Genomic DNA, 21,917 nt, shown 5'->3' on the forward strand with positions numbered 1-21,917 from the left:
TCCCTCAGTTTTGATTTTATAGCGTATCTTTTCCTTTAGAAGGGTTTTGTTCTCTCCTCTAACATAACAAGCGGTATTCGGTATCATGTATTGCTGTGCTGACACTATTCTCATGTAAATTAATGTACACCCGGCATCCTCAGTAACTGGCGATGCGTACACTGGGATGCCTTCACTGCTATGTCGGGGCATGTGGGTGCAGATCCAGCAATCAGTTTTATTCACTACCCCATATGTTGTGTTTATTATCTTCACATATTCATTTTTAGCATAGTCTTCCGGGTCGTGTTGGTCATAGGCATCTCGATTCCTGCTCTTGACCCAATCTGTTCTCCCTGTTTCATTTGACTCGGGCAACAGGTTCTTTAATTCATATCTAGATGGATGTTCCAGATACCAGAATATTATGGCAAATGCTATTAGTACTACTATCGTGCATACAGAAAACAAAATTTTGCCTCTTGTGGTACAAACTGGTATTTTCCTCTTACCTTCTGTGTTTGAGGAGCATACACTTATCCGTTCAGGGACTAAACCAGCATACACGGGTGTAGACATAGTTCAGTATATGGCTCAGTATACAGCGTATGTCAGTTGCAACCTAGCGATATAGCAATATCCCCTATTTAAAGCACCAGTGTCCTTATTACTCTAATAGTGGTAGGTCTCACTGAAAACCTTCATCCGATCTGTCCCACGTCTCGTAGTGCCTGTCCCAGGAGGGGAACGCCGAAGGCCCTTCAGGCTACAAGCCCGTCGTCTTCAGTAAGGCACAATTCTGCTAAAACCAACAAGAGAGTCCAAATGTTCATCTCCCTAATGATCAAAGTTCAAAACAGTGTCCTTACACGTTGCTTGGCACATACACGTCACGGGATCGGAGACGATGGGCACACCTACTAATGGCGTCTGGCAGTACTGTTGCAACCTGGGGTTGGTTGGTTCCCTTTTCTGGATTCACGTGGTACCAGTGCGATTTGCCATCAACTTTTACCGCAGTTTGTGTTGCGAGGAGCACCTGAAACGGGCCCCTCCATCTGGGTTGCAGTCCGCTGGTGCGATCGAAGGCTTTTATAACAACCCAGTCACCGGGCTGCACGTCGTGACCTTCTCCTATCAGAGGAGATGGAGCTACTGCGTTCACCTGTGCATTAATAGAAATCAGTCTATTAGTTAACCCAATACAGTACTGTTGTAATGCAGGCCATGCTTGCTCAGACAATCTCTTAGGTGATATGGGGGTCCCAATACTTGGTGGGCGCCCCATAACAATTTCGAAAGGAGATAAACCATGTGTACGCTTAGGCATAGTACGCATACTCAATAATGCAATAGGCAATGCATCCGGCCATTTCAGTCCCGTTTCAGCACAAGCCTTTGCCAGTTTGTTCTTCAGTACCTTATTTGTGCCCTCTATATCTCATCACCAAACAGTAGGAATGTTTATTTACAGGCTCCAGCTGTATAAAGTCCATATACACCACCTCAAAAGGGCAGGTGGGTAACTTACTGTGGCCCGCCGGGGCCGGTACACCTTTCCCCACATTATATAAAACACATATTTCACATTGTTTTGCCCATTGGCGACAATACATTCCCAATCTTTTGTTGTACCACACAGTACTTAAAACTTCTTCCATAGTTCTTGCGTTAACGTGGGTTGGACCATGAGCCACGCTCACTATCACAGGTAAGTATGCGTCAGGTAGTACCCAGGTGTTCGTTTTGGTATGTGCCCATAGCCCATCTACCGTCTCCTCATATTGATCATCCTTGTGCCAAGATAGTCTTTCTTCAATGGTTGCATCTGCTTGGATTTCCTTTACGCGCTCCTTCGTCCCTTCCATAGTCACATCCCTCCCCACTATGAGCTGTCGGGCTTCCCACCGAGTGTCCCTTGTGGCAGCTAGTTTAGCCATCTGGTCAGCCAAAGAATTTCCCTGCGTGACATAATCCAGTGTTTTTTTATGCGCTGAGCACTTCACTACGGCCACCATTTTGGGCAGCGTAAGGGCTTGCAATAATTCAGCAATCAATCGGGCATGTTTAATAGTATCACCTTGGGAGGTTAAAAACCCACGCTCTCCCCAGAGTTTACCAAAACTGGAAACCACCCCATGAGCGTAGGCTGAATCAGTATAAATTGTCACTTTCATACCGCTGCTTAACACTAATGCTCTCGTTAGCGCAGTTAATTCTGCTGCCTGGGCCGATTTTTCACACACTTTCCCACTCTCAATCAACCGTTCCCCTGTAGTTACTGCATACCCTGCTGTTGTCTCCCCATTTGGCAGTTTAAAACAGGAACCATCACAGAATAATATACCCTCATTATCAACCAGCGGGGTGTCTTGCAGGTCTGCTCTACCCTTAGTGTGTTCTTCCATTTGGATCACACAATCATGCCTAATGTCATCAGGTGAGGTGGGCAAAGGAAGCAGTGTCGCTGGATTCAAAGTGTTACACCGTTCAATTTTTACATTACTGGCAAACAGGATCATCTCATACTGTGTGAGTCTAGCTGTAGTCAAATGCTGTGTATGCACTCTATTCAGAAGAACATCTACCGTATGTGGAACCTTTACTGTTACTTCACTCCCTAGGATGATACCTGCACTTTGTTTTAGGGCTGTCGCTGCTGCAGCTACTGCTCTCATGCATGGGGGTAGGCCTCGAGCTACTGAGTCCAGAGTGCTAGAAAAATATGCACATGGTCTCTGTTTACCCCCTTGTTCCTGTGTCAAGACTGACACAGCGCAACCTTCCTGTTCATCAACAAAAAGGCAAAATCTCTTAGTATAATCAGGTGTGCCTGTTTCCAGCTCCCGTGTCTACCAGACATCTCAAGTTTCGGTGGGGGCCGATCCTAATAGAGGCATAAGGCCCCCTTTGGTCTATAGGAACCTGCACCACTCCCGCTATCTCATTCCGGCATCCTCAGGACATATCGCTTGTGTTATCCTGAAAATCATCGTTATAGTATACCCCTTCTCCACATTCTTCACCCTGGCATACACCTTGTACTTGTGTCGTTTGTTGTGGCTGATACAGTAGATTGGGGGGAGGCGGGGCCGGCCAGGGAACATCCCCTCTTGCTTGTCCGTCAAAGGCATTGGGTTGAGGGGGTTTAAACATTCTATTGTCTTGGTTGCCGTACCCACCAGTCCTATTTCCTGGGGCAAATGATGTCTGTGAAGGGGGCCGTACGCCCCTTCCTCTCCCACCACTCTGGGGACACTGGGATTTCCAGTGTCCGGGTCTCTTGCAGAAGGCACATACATCTTGGGGTAGCCCATCCCTCCTCCCATATAGCGCACCTCCTTGCACTGTACCTCTTCCTGTCCCTTGGCCCCCTATCATGTTGCTACTATAGCCCTGTGACGGGCCGTTATAATTGTAGTTATACCTGCCTTGGGGCCCTTGATGCAACTGTTGCATCAACACTTTGGTTTTTAAATCCTTCTCTTGTCGTGCCTTTTGTTGTCCCTTCACTCTTTCCCCTCTTTCGTAGTACCTAGCCATTTCGAGGAGATCCCGGGGGTTCCTAGTCATCCATGTACTTTCTGCCCTCCTAATGTTCTCCTGAATTGGCCCGTGGAGCCCCTCTACAAAGTTTGTGGCAAAGTACCGTTGGCCCGTTTCAGACCCTATCTCTAGCCCACTGTGCGCTTTGAATGCTGCTTCATAACGCAGAAAGTACTGTGCTACTTCCTCACTTGCACCCTGTATCACAGCGGACAGTTTCTCCACATTCACATCAAATGGGGGTAACACCTTTTCTAGAGCCCTCAGGACTGCCATGCCATGCCCCCTTAGGGGTTCAGGATATTCCTCATGCAGTTTTCTATTTTTGCTCGCATCCATTACATCTTTCCATTTTATTGTTTCATTGTCTTTGGCACGAAAGGGGGTCCATATTTCTTCTGGGACAATGGCTAACAATATGTTATCTACATCCTCTACGGTAAATAACCCTGGTCTGAATAACTTTCCTACTTCCTTGTAGAATCCTGCCGGGTCTATACGGGGGTCGGGGATGGACTTGGTGATATGCATTAATTCAATTCGGGATAAAGGGACATACACATAGGTGCGCATCATGTTACCAGTGGCTGCCTCTATGGTGGGTTGGCACTCTCTCATTGGCATTAATAGTAACTTTTCCATGTCTGTTTGTTCACTTACAAGGGCCTGCGCTGGTGGCGAAACAGAGGATTGATGACTAAGAGCTTTCTCTTTTATTTTTTTATAATCTTTTAATAGTTTCTCCACCTTAGCCATCCTCCATTCTTCCGCCCCTGAATCATCCACTCTTATATTAGATAGCAGTTTCTTATCCAATTCCGTCCTAATCCTATTCCACTGGGACACATATCTAGGCTCCTTTTCCTCTTCTATATCATCCACTCTAATAAGAAGATATTTAATTACGTTTACTTGTATAGGCCAGCCAAGGCCCTCCATCAGACTCACCAGGGTGGACATGGACTGCGAGTGTATGGATGCTATCATACGATTAGCTACGTTTTGGCCCGCCTGGTCTGCATCTTTGAGTTTAGCCTCTCTTTCCCTCACCTCTCTTTCCCATGCCCTCTTTTCCTTCTCCCATTCAACACCGCCCCTTATGACTTCCGCTATTATGTCGGACATACATCCCCATAACTGAACACTGGACGCAGTCACTGGTAGTAACGCGACAGCGTCCTGATATGCTGAGGGCAGATCCGCAGTACTCTGTCCTCTCAATTTACAGTTACCCTCATGAAAGGTATATAGTTTAGTGGCCACTGTCCTAAATTCCAAAGGTGTCAAACGCCCCAATTGGTCCCGTAGGCTGTCATTGAGGGGTGTGCCATACAGCCCGGTCATAAGGATTTGCAAGTCTCCATCTCTATCCTTTTCTACAGTAGTCGTTCTCCTATGGTCTATCAACCTATCTGGGTCTCCATACTTCATTGGGAATTCCACCCTTTCACCCTCACTGTCTGCCGGTGGAGCTGTAGCTCCTGGAAACAATAATTCAGTCGTTGTTTGTTCTGCTTCTAGCCCTATCACATCTTCATATCGAGGCACCGGCACGGCAGGATACATACCCCCACTGTTCTTAATCATCATATGTCTATCCAACTGATCTAGCCTCTCACCCTTCTCTTTTATCTCTAGATCATGTAATTTTTGATTTACCGTTCTCTTCTGCTCCTTTGCTTTTTGTTTATTCTGAGCATTGCGCCTGCGCATTGCTTCTACCCTCCATAGTCGTATAGCCTCAAACTGTGCGGGTCTAACCCGTCTTTTTACTAATTCTATTTCTATTTTGGATATGCGGTCTATGTCAAAGGACCCGGTATCTGGCCAATTATGTTCAATCGAATCTTTTGTATATTCAGACCACTCCCTTAAAAACAATGTCGAGTTCAATCCATGTTTAATCAACATATCAAATGCAGGGGTTCCTTCAAGGGGGGCATAGTGTCTCTTGCCTATACCTCCCTTGCTGGAAGCCGCTTGACCCATTTTGTTGGTATACCACAATTGCCTAAAACACTCACCTTTCCCAAATATGCACCTATTGGCTAACAATAATAATACATCCTCCTGGCGTATCTAACATATCATATCATCATTTCAACATTACTTCTTCATAGACGGACTTACCACCGTCCTCTTCACAAACCCTGAATCATTATTTCCTTATTCCATCATGCATCCGTCCATACCACTTATCTTAAGGGTCCCGCCAGAGTGTTCCGGACCCGAAGGGCGACAGCCTGCTGTTCCACCGCCAACGGAGCCGGAAAAACAAGGATGACGCGTTGGTTGCAATCAAAGGTGCGGATTCAGTTGTTGGGGCCCCGTGATCAATTCCTTCTCCGGCTCCGCCGCGGCGTTCCTCACCCAGTGACGGACTGTCGCTCCTTCGCGTCCCACTTCTGACACCAAAATTGTGGGTGCGATTTCTCGCCGTCGCCAAAACCAGTACAAAAGGGACCCTATGAAAACTCAAACAGAAAAGAGTTGAGTAAACATTGCTTTATTAACACACAAGCATTCGCGAATGGGCCACAAGTTCAACCGTCTCGCAAAGCAAGTCATCAAAGTGCCGCGCTTTGCCCTGCACATCGTGGTCCTTTTATACCCATCTGTTTTACATTGTCATACATTGCTGCACATAGATTATGTCCACCACAAGGCGGTTCCTCCCAGTCATGACTTTGCATCAACGGTCAACAGTTCAACATCTGCTATTGTGGTTTCCTGTTATCTGTTATTCGCTCTCTCTCGTGCCCTTCTGTGTCCTTATCTCTGTGCACGAGGCTGTGCTTACTCATTCCTTCCCCACCCGTAATCTGCAGATAGTTTTAGCAGGCTCAACATGCTTCGACATACAGTGACCAAACACAATTCTTCTGTTAAAAACAAGTTCTTGCCAGGTCAGCAGGTCTTAAATGTCGCTGTATAAAGAGATGGCCTCTTCTTTTAACAAAGGGTACATTCTTTTAACACATATGGTGATTAGTACAAACTCCAAGTGTGAGCACAACATTACATATGTATGCGTACCTTCAACGCCTGATTCACACTTTAACGCCTGCTTTTTGCAGGCGTTAAAGTCCAAGGCGCTAAGCGACCTTGGTGCTAATTATGGCACCGTAATTTACGGTGCCGTAATTAGCGCCTTCCCCATCCCCATTATGCCCTATGGGGCAAAAATGGGATTGGGGAAGGGCAAATGGAGAATGGGGAATTACCGCCCCACTCACCTTGGAATGGGGCGGTAATTCCGCCATCCACCATGCCGGACACCGGCATGGACCATGGTGCTAACAGCACCATGGTCCAGCACCGGACTTGTAATGAGGGCCATTGTCTTCACGGGCTAGTGTGATCCACCCCCTCTTGCGCGTGCAGACTTTGCAAAGCGCATTATCCTCAGTGATCTCTTCTTATATGTGCACAATTCACCAAGTGCATTAAATTAACATGCTTTATCTGAGCGCTCTATGTTTTGAAGAAGCATCATGGCTGTGAGCGCACAATTCACCAAGTGCGTTACCTTCATATGCTTTTTACTTCTCGTGTGAGCATTAGAGTTGATGGAGTTCTTTGTTGGAATGCGCGTGGACGTCTGACTTTTCCTTCTCTTTCTTTGCAGGTACAAGGTTCAAGAAACAGTGGATATAGTCGCAGGTAACAGGAATGGGAAAATGCAGAATCCAGACTTTGGTAAGAGTTTGGCCAACTTTTAGTGCTGACAAGACAACACAAGCATGATGGATAGAATACTAACTGGTGGGAAGCTATGATCAAGACCAACCCACTAGCACCTGGAGGCCAGCCTGCGTGTGCTGCCGTATATGGAAAAGTACTGACCAATGTAAGGGTGCCAATCAATTATAGAGGGGTACGTACTAGAGAGCCAATCGGATGTCGTCTATTTGATGACGTTCATAGTGACCTGTTTGAGGGGAGGGCTTAGCTGCCCCACCTGACACTAGAGACCCTATCACTCTCTTAGACAAGCATAGAATTTATAATACCTAGATGTTCCCCTAGACCCAATCACTTTCTCCAATAGGTTTTGTAGTTTGCCACGTAGGGTGATGTCAGCAATGATGAGTTTTTGCTATATAAGATGCTTTTTTATAAGATTAAGAGAGAGTGAGAAGATCGAACAAATTGTCGATGTTCATTGTAACTCCCTGTTTTAGATAATTGCAAATAAAACAGCTTTGATTTGCCAACTTCCTGAGTTAGTTTGATTATTGATTTTTTGCATGCAGAATAAGGGAGTATCGTGGCCTGGGATCAAGAAGGCTATTTCGAGAGATGGGTGCAAGGCACAAAGGAAGTGCATAAGACATATTTCTGCTAAGATTAGAAGAGACAAGGACATTTGCAAGTGCCAGGTATTGAACACATCCCGAGGACAAAAGCCTATGTGAGGTGGAGTGAGCAAGTCTCTAAAGGCCATAGAGGGTAATGGAACCCTGTTTAATAACATCAAATAGTCCTAAATAAGAGGCTGAAATGGACAAATTGTGGTCTCCTAACACATGACTCGGAAGTAAAAAAACAAGGGCTATTCATTAAAACCCTAGATGGAGATCATGGTCTGCTCATACCCCCTCCATGTTCCAGAACAGTGAGCAGACTACGAGGTCAACTACAAACAGAAGGCCTTGGCTAAGGATCAGGTCGATACATATGATGGACTAATTGGGAAAACAAGGAGTGAATTGATGCATCTCAAGCACCTAGGTTTTATTTCTACTCATGTGGAGGTAAACAAGCCAAAAGTGCAGGGTTGGATACGGTTGCCAACCAATCATACAGCCTGCTATGCACGTTCTCATATAATGTTGCAGTTACCAATCTGCTACCATATTCTGTGCTATAATCAGTATACTACATATGTAGAAGTAGCTCAGGGCTTGTCCTACAGACAAGGGGCAGCCAATGAGATATTAACACTTATATGATTCTATAAGTAAATATGTTCCCCTAATCCAATCCCCCTCGCTAGTAGGTTTTGCAAAATGCCACGTAGGATGATGTCATAAATGATGTATGAAAAATTATATAAACCCTATATAAACAAGAGGAGGTGTGATTATGCATGCATCTATTTTGATAGCTGTACAACTACCTACTTCCTTTCATTGAGACTAAAGCAGTATTTTACCATCTTCTGTGGCTCTGTCCAGTTAGTTGGTCTAAGATATTTACTGGTAATTCCATTTAGCGCATAGAGGATGCTTCAAAGTGCTAGAGCACAGCTCCAACAATCTTGGAATAATGGCCATGGGTTCTGGGGATGCAAATGCTTGGTCTTCCTCGTCTTTTTCGCACCATAGTAATAAGATATAACAAAATCGTATTCTGTGAAGAAGAATGCTCAGCATCACTGTCTGGCTGATTGTGCTCATGCAGACTTTAAATACTGAAGATTTTGATGGTCAGTGAAGACTGTGACTTGATGCTTAGCCCCCAGAACATAGTGTGTCCATTCCTTGAATGCAGCTTTAATTGCCAGATGTTCTTTGTCTGTAATGGTGTAATTCTTTTCTGCAGGAGTACATTTTTGTAGTTGCCCAGATCCCGGGTCTCATTGGGCCAGTACAGCACTCATAGCGATGTTTGATGCGTCTGTTTCCACAATGCATGGGAGATCGGGATTAGGATGCTGTCAAATCGGTACTGTTGTGAATCTTTGTTTCAAAGTTTGGAAGGCTTGTTCCGACGCTTTAATCCACAGGAAGGTCTTGTTTTTGCACAGCAAAGAAGTAATGGGATGCACGATAGCTGAGAAACCTGGAACAAAGCACCTGTAGAAGTTAGCGATTCCTATGAAACTCGGAACTCTTTTCACTGATGTTGGAGATGGCCATTGTAGTATTGGTTCCACTTTCCGGTTGTCCATACATATGCCCTGTGGTGACAGAATGAAACCTAAAAACTCAACCTCAGTTACATGGAACAAACACTTTTCAGCTTTTGCAAACAGTCAATGTTTTCTGAGTCGTTCAAACACTGCCTTGACATGCGTGACATGATCAGCCAAGTTTGTTGAGTACACCAAGATGTTATCGAAGTAAAGGATTGCTCAGACGCCCAGTAATTCACGCAAGACATTGTTCATAAAATACTGGAACACTACCAGGGGGCTGCATAAACCAAAGTGCATAACTTGATATTCAAAGAGGCCATATTTGGTGTGGAAGGCTGTCTTTCATTCATCGCCCTGTTACACACATACAAGATGATAGGCCCCCCGAAGATTTAGTTTGGTGTACACAACTCCCCCTCTGACTTGATCCAAAACAACTGGTATCAGTAGCAGAGAAAACTGTTCTTTACTGTAATATCGTTCAACTTTCTGTAATCAATACGGGTCCAGAGATCACCCTCCTTCTTGGAACCAAAGAATAGGGTTGAGGCTGCAGGTGACTTCGATGGGCGGATAAATCCATTTGACAGATATTGATCTAAATATTATGGATGGTGTCAGTTCTCCTGCTCGGCCTGGGCATCAATATGGCTGCAGGGTACTTGGGCTCTAGGTATCAAATCTATTTGGCAATTGTATTGTCTATGAGGTGGCAAGATGTTGGCCTGTTCCTTTCTGAGCACGTCGTTGTATTCTTTATATACAGGAGGGAGTTTCCCAATGATGCCCAAAACTCGTTCCATGCAATGTGGCATGGCTGCAGGCAACGGGGTACCGGTTTTGGGTGAATGGACATAGCAGGACTGTAAACAGTCATCAGGAAATTTGCGTTGTTTTGCTTTCCAATCAATATGCGGAAAATAGCTCTCCAGCCATGGTAGACCCAAGATGACTTGCAACGGCAGAGAATTGATGAGATCGAAGGTAAAATATTCTCTATGTCCATCCTGGCACAACAAACTTAGCATTGCAGTATGCACTGTTACTGGGCCGGAAGACAAGGGTGTCCTGTCCACTGCTACCATGTTTTCTACTGTATCCTTCAGTTGAGTGAGCACACCGATATGGGTTGTCAGGATTTTGTCCATATAATTGGAGACCGCCCTACAATACAGGTATGATTCCAAAGCATGTAGTTTTGTGGACTGACTTATATGACGGGATAACAAAATGGGAGATCTGTGGATCTCATTCTACGCTCAGCAGCCGGGTCTCAACACCTGCTGGGCTTCATAGTTTTACAGTTGTTGCTCACTCCTGTTTTTTCAGCAAACATTTTGGGTCACAACACCTGTCGTAAAAATGGGTGTCGATGAAATGACATTGAACCACCTGATTTGCCACATTATAAGCATAGTTGAAGTTGCCTTCTCTGATTTCTCTCCTTGTTCATTAATGGGACCCTGACGCTACCCATCTGCATGGGTCCAGGGGGCAGTTCAGTTTTGCAGAGGGTATTTTCCTTTGGCCGTACAAATACTGAATGTAGCTCTGACTGAGAGCTATCTGCTTGTCTTTCTTGTAGGTAGTGGTCTAGTTGCACCACTAATTTAATAAACTCTCTGCGGAGGCTAGGAGGGTTCACTACCTGAGCCAGGAAATCTTTCAGTTCCCCATAAAGTCCTCTGTGAAACAAGGATGTCCGCTTCTCTTCTGGCCAATTAATCTCTGCTAGTAATCTGTTGAAGGTAGTGATATAAGTCAAGAGATTGTGTGACCCCTGCCATAGAGATATTAATGTGTTAGCCAAGGCCTGTGCTTGTGTTTTTTGTGTGACTGACTTCTCCAGTTCCGCCCTGAAGCCACCTGCAATTGCAAAGAATAGGGTAATCTCAGTAATCTCTCTCAACCAGTGGTATGGACGAGTTTGCTGCATGGCACCACATATAACACAAATTAGACCTTTGTTTGGTCATTCAGAGGGGCCCCAGCCCTACAGAGAAAGGTTAATTTACACTGATTCATAAAGATAGCATATTTCTGTGGTTCTCAGATGAAGTGTTCGGGTGGAGCTAAAGGAACTGATGCTTCCAACTGAATGGGGGCTGCTGTGGAAATATTGGGGACTGAAGGGCCTGGTAACGGGACCTGCCCTGCTTGTGTCTGTGTCAAGTGTCTGGCCAGTTTTTCTGTTTTGTCTCTATTAACAACTAGCTCCCAGTGAAGTATGTTCGTTTCAGAGCGAGACGCTTGCACTGCTGCCCTGAGCTCCTCCAGAATAGCGGACAATCAATCTTCCTCTGAAGTACTCTCTCCTCCAGGCAAACAAAAAACATGGGCTTCGCATTCTGTAAGCTACCTGGTGTCTTGCAGGAATGGATGATGTCCCAGTTATCCACACCTCTCCTTGAAACAACCATGCGCGTCGCTCTAGAGGTACTCGCACTCATTTGCGACAAAAGAGGTAGGATGTTTTTATGGTGGTGTTCTGGATGGCCTCCGCTGGAACACTGTTCGTGGATGACACCAGTATGAACGGTTTCCTGTAGGAGACAGAGGGGATGTAGGTACTGTATAACATGTGTCTTAGAACCCCTCCCTAACGCCATCCAGATGGTGATAATACCAGACACTATATTTCCAACATTGGCTCACCAGTATGATAGCTGTATTCTCATATAGAACACTGCTGCAATTCTTCTTCTAGTTACTTCACTGGGTGAAGACCCCGATCTGCTGTGGTCCTCTCAGACCTGCTGTGTTCCTCTCTTGTTAGTATCCACAATAAAGTCCAGTGTTTGCTCTGTGGTGTTGTAGCTTTATCTAAATGTCTATTAATGTCACTCTCTTCCTTTTTGCAGGCAGGATTGTGCTTGATTACATGAAGAATTGAAGACAGTGGGATTCCCAGTAAAGACACAGCTAAATTAGATAAATGGTTAGGAGAACGAAGTGTGTCTTTTTCTGCCTTTGTGTAGCTGCAGTGTCTCACACCAAGTGCGTTATCGTCATGTGCTTTTTACTTCTCGGTGTGAGCGTTAGAGTTTATGGAGTTCTTTGTTGGAGCGTGCATGGATGTCTGACTTTCGGTTTCTCTTTCTTTGCATGTACCGGGTTCGACAAACTGTTGATGCGGTCATAGAAAGCTAGAATGGAAAACGAAGAATCCAGACTTCAGTAAGCATTCGGCCAGCCAGCATTTAGTGCTTGCAAGGCAACATAAAGCACAGGCGCAACCCAGGGCTGGGTTTATATAGCCCTCGGTCCGCAGGAAACTCCACAGCCATCTTGGTGATGTTTTGTCTCAGTAAGCTGGCAGCCCTCTTGGAATGATATAAATGCATCAGGTTTGACCAGGAAGGGGGCATAAATCAGCCTTTCTGCCCAGAACAGTGGTAGAACCCTGAACCCTGGTTGGACATTTAACCCTGGAGCGCTGAACTCTGGCTGGATCTTGGGTTCTGGAACATGGTCATGACACCTAAGGAGACAAAAGACATGGTTGCCTTGTCTTTACAGGAAAGTAGAGGACACTTTCAAGAACTGCCAAATTTGTCAAAGTATCTCCAAAAAAGATTCACCCTAGCCATTGTGAATATCGCATCCTTCAGAAAAAGATTTGGAATGAAGTGTGTGGTAGGTCAGAAGAAGGACACAGACTATGATTAGACATTATACTGATAATTGTATTAAAGAATATAGATAAGGCCTGTCTTTCCCTATTCTACAAGGCTTCCATACCTAACACAACTAAGATGCTTGTCAGTCGTCAGTGAATGTCTGAAAGTCAAGAAGCGTTCACTGTCGAAAGCTAACCTATCCGACCCTACCACTAGTCTTAACAACTTGAATATAGGAGAAGGTCTCCTTTCCCCTGGTTTCTTGACTTGTAATTTGGCCACTCTTCCATTGATGATCTTTAGTCCCTAGTAATCACTTTTACCAAATCCTACAGTTTATTTAATGTGCTCTTGACTTTGGGTTTCTTTTCCTGAGTTTCCTTGTAATGATTGATCCTCATCTTTTTCCCTGGGTTGTTTTTTTTTACAATTATTTGTTCTGTCTGGGATTTTTCTTATATTTCTGAACAGTTCATTTTCCTTGAACATTTCATCCTCAGCTTTCTGAGATATTTTCATAAAGTATGATTCCTTTTTAAATTCCTCTTTTATGATTGACTTTTCTCTGGACCTTGGACCTTTACTATCCTTCTTGTATTTTCTCTCTCATGAAAGTGTTGAGTAGGAGTTTTATAATAATGATTCTCAGTTTCTCTTATTGCATCTTGGTTCTCGTTATTATGAGTCTGAGCATTCCAGAAATGATTCTAATTCGCTCTTATTATATCTTTAGTCTCTGGATTGTGACGAGTAGGAGCAGTCCAGTAAATATGTATTCACTGTTATTATATCTCTACTGTTGTGACTGTGATGAGTAGGCACAGTCCAGTAATGATGTCCATTCACTCTCATTATATCTTTACTCTTGTGACTGTGACAAGTAGGAGAAGTCCAGTAATGATTCTCATCCACTCACGTTATGTCTCTTTACTCTCTAGGCTTTGACAACTACGAGTAGTCCTCTAATAATCCACACTCCCTTCTCTGGGTCTCCTGCTAGCCCCTTTACCTTTCATGTTGAGCGGTAACATTACTGCGTTCTTCACAGGTACATGAATGGTTTCCTTTTCTCCCTTCCGGGCGTCTCAAGTCTCTCCGCCAGTTTCTCTTTCCTCGTTTCTTCCTTTTTGATGGTCTGTTATCTTGGGTTTCCACTCATCCTGAGATCGCTGTATGCAAATGGTCTTGGTGTAGTTAATTGAAACTGCAGTCCACCAAGAACCTCCTGTGGTCACGCCACCACTCTGTGTATCCCTCTCTCTCATCTCCTTGGGACGCGGAGCGTCCCCTCTCTTCCCTGCTGTTTCTTTCTACTGACCATAGCATGTCTGACAGCTCAGGGCTCTGCTCGACTGCAGAACGCTGCACGTCTCATAGCCTGCCTGGGTCTCCTTTTGAATCTTGTGGGCTGAATGTTCACTTCACCAGACTCCTCCCCTCTCTGACGTAGCTGGAGGGCTTCCTCTGCGTAAGAAGGCATTCCTTCTTCTCTTTCTCTAATAGGTTCTCTTTGTCCCCTAGGCTTCTTCTTCATCCCAGTAGAATGGGATTTTAAAAGGATATTTTCTATGTCAGGTTGTCAGTAACAGATTTTAACTTGTTCTTCAGAGGCTTTGTCATCAGTAAGATATACTGGTGTTATCGTGAAGGATTCTATAGTAAGTCCCTCCTGAGAACGGGAGTCCTTCTCCCCAAAGGGGAAGTCTCTCCCGGTGAGGTCCTGCTTGCCTCTACCACCAGCCAGGGTATTGGGGACTGAGCTCACCACCGTTGAATCACAGGGGGTCTCCCCTTTGGGGAGAAGAGACAAATTCCTGCGATTCATCACATACCCTCCCCTTAAAGTCGGTGGATGCCCCTTCTATGTTGACTGGAAATCAGTGTAGGAAATCCACATTTCCTTGTTCTTGTCCCTTTCGATGTTTCGACAGTGAAACAAAATGGCTATATATCTCACAACCACCTCATTATCTTGGTGTTGGTGTCTTTTCTTAGACCCTGTAAGGGTGTCGATGAAGGAGACAGACACAAAAGGTGGCATGATTTTGCTTATAGAGTTTTATTATATGGTGAAAAAGGTGCTCACTATCCCTAACTTCTAGGAAGGGTTTCCCTGCCTCAAAACTAATATTAAAAGGATCTGTCAGAATGTCTGTCAAAGCAAATTGCAGTGTCCTGTGTCATAACCTACTTCTATCCCTCACACTACAACTAAAAAGGTAACTAACAGAAAGTTCCTTCTTTAAGGAGAATGACTCCATTCTACTGCTTCTTAGATGGCGTGGTTCTACATAACTTCCAATAAAACCAGGGGGAATTATTCCCTTCCCCTGTGTGAGAAGCCAAAGGGTGTCTCACCTACTAGTCCCCGGGGATCTCTCTCTCATGTGGCCAGGGCATGACCATCGCCTTTGGGTCCAGACCCTGGGAGGATCACCTGGGTGAGGGGTCTTTGGGGAGTGGGGTGAGACAACCGATGGTGAGACGCAGTATTCTCCTATTTCCCTTACCCATGATCCATCGTATTTAATAGGATCCTCCAACATCCCAACCCTCCCCCCTTTTCTACACAAACACTGGTCCGAGGAAAAGGGCGACTGAGAGTAAACAGGCTAACCCTTACACATTTCATTGGACATGTCCCGCTAATCGGGTCAGGCAAAGTCAGACACTTGAATTTAACTACATACATCTGACATCCATTAGCTCTCCCCACACAGATAAAAGGCAGAACATAGAGACACAATCTGAGCAAGGTGGAACACGAGAAGGAGCAGAACCTCTGGGGCGAAGGCAAACCTACTGGAGCAGAATGACCAATAGATGGACAAGAGCAAAGGGTAGAGAGACCCAGGAGATCCCTGCAGGAGGTTGTTGCCTCCGAAAAGCAGTAAAAGATACATGGAGAAGGCCAAATCCCAGACAAGAAGACTGCATTGTGTTTCAAAGGTGCCAGCAACCACCCACCCCCCACCCCGGGTGAACGACAGAGGACAGAGTTGGGAAGGCGAGGCCAAGCCTGTGGTATTAACCTTGACTCGTGAATTAAAACAGAAAAGACAAGAAAGGCATGCACACAACCAGTGAGTTGGCGAGTGACATTAAAGGCCAGTGTGTGTTTAGGAAAGATTGAAAGTGTGACAATATATCCCACAATTGAAGGCTGCACGCTTGTGGATGAGACGCGAAGGAAGTCAGACCTGTGAGGAACTTTTAATTACTGATAACTGTGAAGCCAGGGATACAGAGTAGCAGAGTGATCGGGCAGATGGAAGTAGCCAACTCGAAAGTCTCCGCGAACTGCGAATTGTTTGTTATAAAGCGACAAAGTGAATGAACTCTAAAATGCGTAACAATTAAGAATAATCCCAACAAAAGGGGAAGTGACAAGGTTAATGTTGAACTTTTGTGCTTGTGATACTGAACTACCCAGGGACACTGGGGCAAATAACACAAGAGTCTGATCTAAAGGGAAAGTCGAAGTGGCCCTGCCAAGGTCTATAGCAAAAGCCTCACACATTTGAAAATCTCCGACTTCAGGAAAGATCAGAGCCCTACTGAGGGAGACTGCAAGTGTGATAAGTTAGTTGAAGGGAACCCCTAACAAATGTGAATTAAGCTTCTGGGAGGGATTCCCTACAAATGCTGTGATTTAAAGGTCTGAGCCCGATCGAGGGAGACCTACTTGAACTTTTTGCGTTGAAAGGTCTGAGACCGATGGAGGGAGACCTACGTGAACTTTCTGTTGAGCTGTTAACTTTTTGTTGAACTGTGAAAGAGCTGGAGAAAGATGAAATAAGTGATTTAACATGGAAGACCAAGTGGGCCTTGATCCACGTTTTTGGAATTGCCTTTGTTTTAAGAAACTGAGCCAGAGGACTGCGCATGCGCGAGCCGCGCATGAGGAGCTAAAGGCATCAGCTCCCGGTGGCCGCGACAATATATACTGTAAAAAGCCGGTAATTGCTTGAAAACGCCTGACCTCGGGCAACACAGAGGCAGCGCACCCATCCAGGCGGCGAACCCTGCAATCTGGGGCAGAATCGGACCCAGGATCACAAGGAACGCCCCGGAGTCCGTCGGCGCGAATCTCGCCCCCATTGCCGGACGGACGTGAGTGGCTGCTCCGCCCCTCCCCCCTCGAGCGGCCGCGGCCTTGGCCCCCCGGGGAGCGAAAAACCACCGGACCACGATCGGCGGGGGCACGCCTGCGGATTACCGTTGGAACCCGAGGTGGCGACCAGAAGTGGCACCGAATCGTGGCACGACAGCGGCTGGCACCCCGCGCCTGCGGCCATCACGACTTGATACCCTGGCGGCTGGGAGCTAGCAGCACGGAGCGGCCTCTCGGAGGCGCCAGAACAGGCTCCCCCCACCCCCGAGCGGCGAGACTGCGACACCTGAGGCTGGGAAGCAGTGAGGAAGGAGAGAGGCCTGGGGACAGTGCAGCGACATCACAAGGTACGCGCAGCCCCCCCGCCAACCCCGCAAACAACTGGACAGTGTCCCGCGCCTCTCCAGTGTCCCCCCGGTGGCGCCGCAGATACGCCCGCGGAGGAGCTGGCATACGGGGGCTGAACGCGCTACCCGTTGCCGGCGGGGCAAAACACTTGCTGGACTGGGCCACATATATTGAGAAGGGGTGCGGAGCTGGAGCCCTCCCGCACCCCCCCGACAGCGAGACGGCGGCACCTGGGGTGGAGCGACGGCGCAGGCACAGGCAACGCGAGGCCGCGCTCCCCCCAGCAGCAACAGCAGGATACGGGCAACCTCTCCCCCCTAATCCGGCGAATTGCGGGACAGAGACCCGCATGAGGGAGGCGGCACACTCCAAGACAACAACAGTGAGGAGTCGCGGGGATTGAAGGCATACCCCCCTCCCCAATAAGCACCTACTCCCCAAAAGCCTTGCGGACTGACCATCCTCGGGGCGTGATTGCGGAGGGAGCAAGGCCCATACCGCCCCACAGGCAGAAACCAATGGACGTACACCCCACAAAGGGGGAATAACTCCTGGAGGGATCACGCACTGTGAACTACAGACAACCTCCCCCCCAGTAAACTCCAGACCCTCCATCGAGCACACCGGACCAGCCGGAACAGGGGACTGGCTCTCAGCAACCTACATATCATCACTGGGGCCCAGGATCAAGGACAGAGGGGCAACAGATAGACGCCCGACAAGCCCACCCCAACTGGGCCTCCACGGCAATCCCTGAGGGACATCCACACGATCCACCTGGGCCTAAAATCTCACACAAACTACTGCCCTGGACATGGGCAAAGACAAGGCCAAGCGGCAGACCCTGCAGAGCAAAATGGACCTCTACACAGTGGAGGCCCCCTCGCAACAGGAGACACATAGCCTGGTGGAACCAGGCAACAGGGAAGAAACTCAGGACCCCCAACTCTCCCTGAATGACATAATGAAGGCAATTGGGGACTCGAGAACATCGCTGGAACTCAAAATAGGTGGAGTCTCCACGGAAGTATCTCTCCTACGCCAAGATCTCCGCAACCTATCGTCCAGGGTCGGAGAAGCGGAACAAAGAGTGTCAGACACAGAAGATAACGTCCGCCAGTTGGAGCAACAACTCGCCATAATTGCCCAAAAGCCGAAGACAGTGAGGGCAGGGCACGTCGCAATAACCTCAGGATCCTCGGGATCCCAGAAAAAGAGGAAGGCCCCAGTGTCGAACTTTTCCTAGAAGACTGGCTGACCCACATCTTCGCCCCCAGGAAACTGTCGAACTTCTTCTCTATCGAAAGAGCACACAGGGTACCCACTGGGCGACCTGCCCCAGGAGCCCCGCCCAGAACAATAATTGCACGTCTCCTCAACTATCGGGACCGAGACGCTATCCTGCAGATGGCACGGGCCTCCGGTCCAATTACATACAATGGCTACAAAGTGGGGTTCTACCCGGACTATACTAAAGAGGTCCAAAAGGCCCGCCAATCGTTTGATTCTGTCAAGAAGAAACTCCACTCCTTATCAATCAAGTTCGCTCTCTTTTTCCCGGCGACGCTCAAGGTCCACCATGAGGGTACAACCCACCTATTTCACAACCCCAAAGAAGCATGGGACTGGCTTGAAACGCAGATCCTCAATGGGCCTCCGGCCCGACGCTCGCCCTCTGGACCGTCTGTCCGCAAACCCGGACCTGGGCAGAACTCACCGCCCCACATTCAGACAGTCTCGGAAACCGAATCGCCACAGCGCTCCACCAAAAATACCACAGGGAACGGATGAGGTCTGGGCACCACAGAATTGAACTCGCCACGGGATACCACGGCAACTACATTATTGCGGCCGCCATCGACTAGGCACCGCAGTCCCAAGCGCAGTCCGAGGGATCCCGCAGCGGTTACCTCCCGAGCTCGGATCATCCTGAGGAAGCTGCAGTTCACCAAGTTATAAGTTTAATGTTTGGGCGACAGGTGCTCCCAGTTGGGGGGGAAGTACAGGGTGGGGGGAGTTTTGGGGACCTAAGGAAACGGATTCACGAGACAAGAAGGCTGGAAGCAGACGAATGCAGGCGACAGGCGCTCCCAGTTGGGGGGGGAAGTACAGGGAGGTGGGCGTTTTAGGTATATAAGGAATCCGAATTATGGATCGAGAAGGCATGACACAGATGGGCACTGGCGAGGGGGGCGCGCATGTCCTCCGGGCGAAACGGCTAATAACACTACTGTTCTCCAAGCGTCTGGCGGGTCGTCACGGAGCGACCCACTGGTGTTTCCTCTGCGGGAGCACCCCTGCGCTCCCTTGAACACTATGCAACTGCCATTGATCCGTCCAGATGACGAGCTACAGCACCCACGCAGATAGGATGACCTCTAACAGGATATCCTTACTGTCCTGGAATGTTAATGGACTGGGCTCCAGCATAAAGCGAAGGCTGGTGCTCCAATATCTTAATCGCTACTCGCAGGACATAGCTCTTTTAAACGAAACACACCTGAACGGTACGAACTCCAATTTTTTCAAAAGGTCCAACTACACGTACACCTACCAGGCCGGATTCACGAAAGGCGCCAGGGGCAGAATGATCCTCGTTCACAAACGCGTCCCCCTACAGGTTAGGAAGGTCAGAGCTGACCCCCGGGGCCGATATGTGTTGCTGCTCGCCGATGTCTGGGGCGAAAAATGGGGCCTCGCAGCAATTTATGCCGCCCCCCACGCTCACGAAGGAACTACTGTCTGAACTGCGGCATGTCCTCCTGGAGGAAGAGGCCGATCTGTGGGTGATAGGAGGGGACTTTAACGAGGTCATGGACACTGATCTTGATAGATCTCATAGGAGATCCGGATGCCGCCCCGCCTCTACGCCACTCGCCATGCTCGCCGAAGCCCTGGGAATGACGGACACATGGCGTTCACTCCATGACGACGAGGCCGGTTTTTCATTCTTCTCTGGCGCGCACAAATCGTTCTCCAGGATTGATTATGCCTTCATCCCCAGTAGCATAAACCACAGACTCCTGGCTGCTGAGTTCCTCGCAAGGGGCGTTTCAGACCACTCTCCACTCCTCTTAACCCTGAAGAGCACCTGCCCAGGTCCGGATCGCAACTGGCGTCTGAACACATACCATCTGCGGCTCCCCGAGATAGCGGAGGAACTGGAAAAAAAGACAACAGTATTTCGAGCTCAGTGGGGCTCAGTGGACTGCCCGATCGTGATCTGGGAGGCATATAAGGCAGTTCTTCGGGGAGAAGCTATCTCGGTGGTTTCTGCCCACCAAAGAAGACAAGCCCAGAAGATCAGAGAGGCAGAGGCATATGTCCTGGAGTGTGAAAGACAGACTCTGGAGCGCAGCAACCGGGAGACGAAGGATGCCCTGACCACGGCACAAGATGCCCTCAGTAACCTAGCTCTGGACACAGCACGAACTGCCCACCAGCTCGTCCGGAGTCAAATTTATGAACGCGGCGACAAAGCAAATAAGACACTGGCCTGGCTGGAGAGGCGGCAACAAAACAGGGGACATGTGCGTGCCATCAAGTCACCGGATGGCACACTACTCACGGGCGACTCTGACATTGTCGAAGCATTTGCCACCTACTATGAGAAGCTCTATACCCCACCCGCCGAGAGCTCGCCGGCTGCACCCTCCCATTACCTCGACCGGATCGAGATCCCGAAACTCTCACGACGCCAGTCGGAACTCCTGAACGCGGAACTCACAGAGACCGAGGTGCAAGAGGCGCTAACACAGCTCCAACCCGGGAAAACCCCGGGCCCCAACGGCTTCCCCACAGAAACATGGAAATACCTCGGAGGTAGGCTATCAACCCATATGCACCGCATGTTCCTACGTAGCAAAGAACTTGGGGCGCTCCCCCCGGACCTCAGGAAGGCATGCATCATAGTCATACATAAACCTGGGAAACCTCTGGAGGAATGTGCCTCCTATCGCCCCATCTCATTAATTAATGGAGAAGCCAAGGTCCTCGCCAGAGCACTCGCCAACAGGCTTCTGAAAGTAATAGAGACCCTTATTCATCCGGACCAGTGCGGATTTATGCCCAACAAGTCCACTCGTATGAACCTACGCAGGGTCCAACTGGCGCTGTGCAGAGCCAAAGAGATACCGGTCCCACTAGCCCTCCTGGCGGTGGACTTTGAAAAGGCATTGGGGTGGGACGCTCTGTGGGCAATCATGGACCGGATGAACCTGGGACAAGCATTCATATCATGTGTCCGGCTGCTCTATGCATTCCCGGAGGCCACGGTAAGAGTAAACGGCAGATCCTCTAAACCATTCCCACTGGGTAGGGGTGAAGACCGCCTTTCGCTATATGCGGACGACCTCCTTGTCTATCTCAGTAACCCATGCATCTCATGCCCTATTGTTTCCCTCATCCTTAGGGAATATCAGAACTTTGTGGGTCTGAAAGTGAATGA

The sequence above is a fragment of the Ambystoma mexicanum genome, chromosome 4q (genome assembly GCF_040938575.1).
Source record: "Ambystoma mexicanum isolate Mex_15411 chromosome 4q, UKY_AmexF1_1, whole genome shotgun sequence".
In the NCBI taxonomy this organism is placed as follows: domain Eukaryota; kingdom Metazoa; phylum Chordata; class Amphibia; order Caudata; family Ambystomatidae; genus Ambystoma; species Ambystoma mexicanum.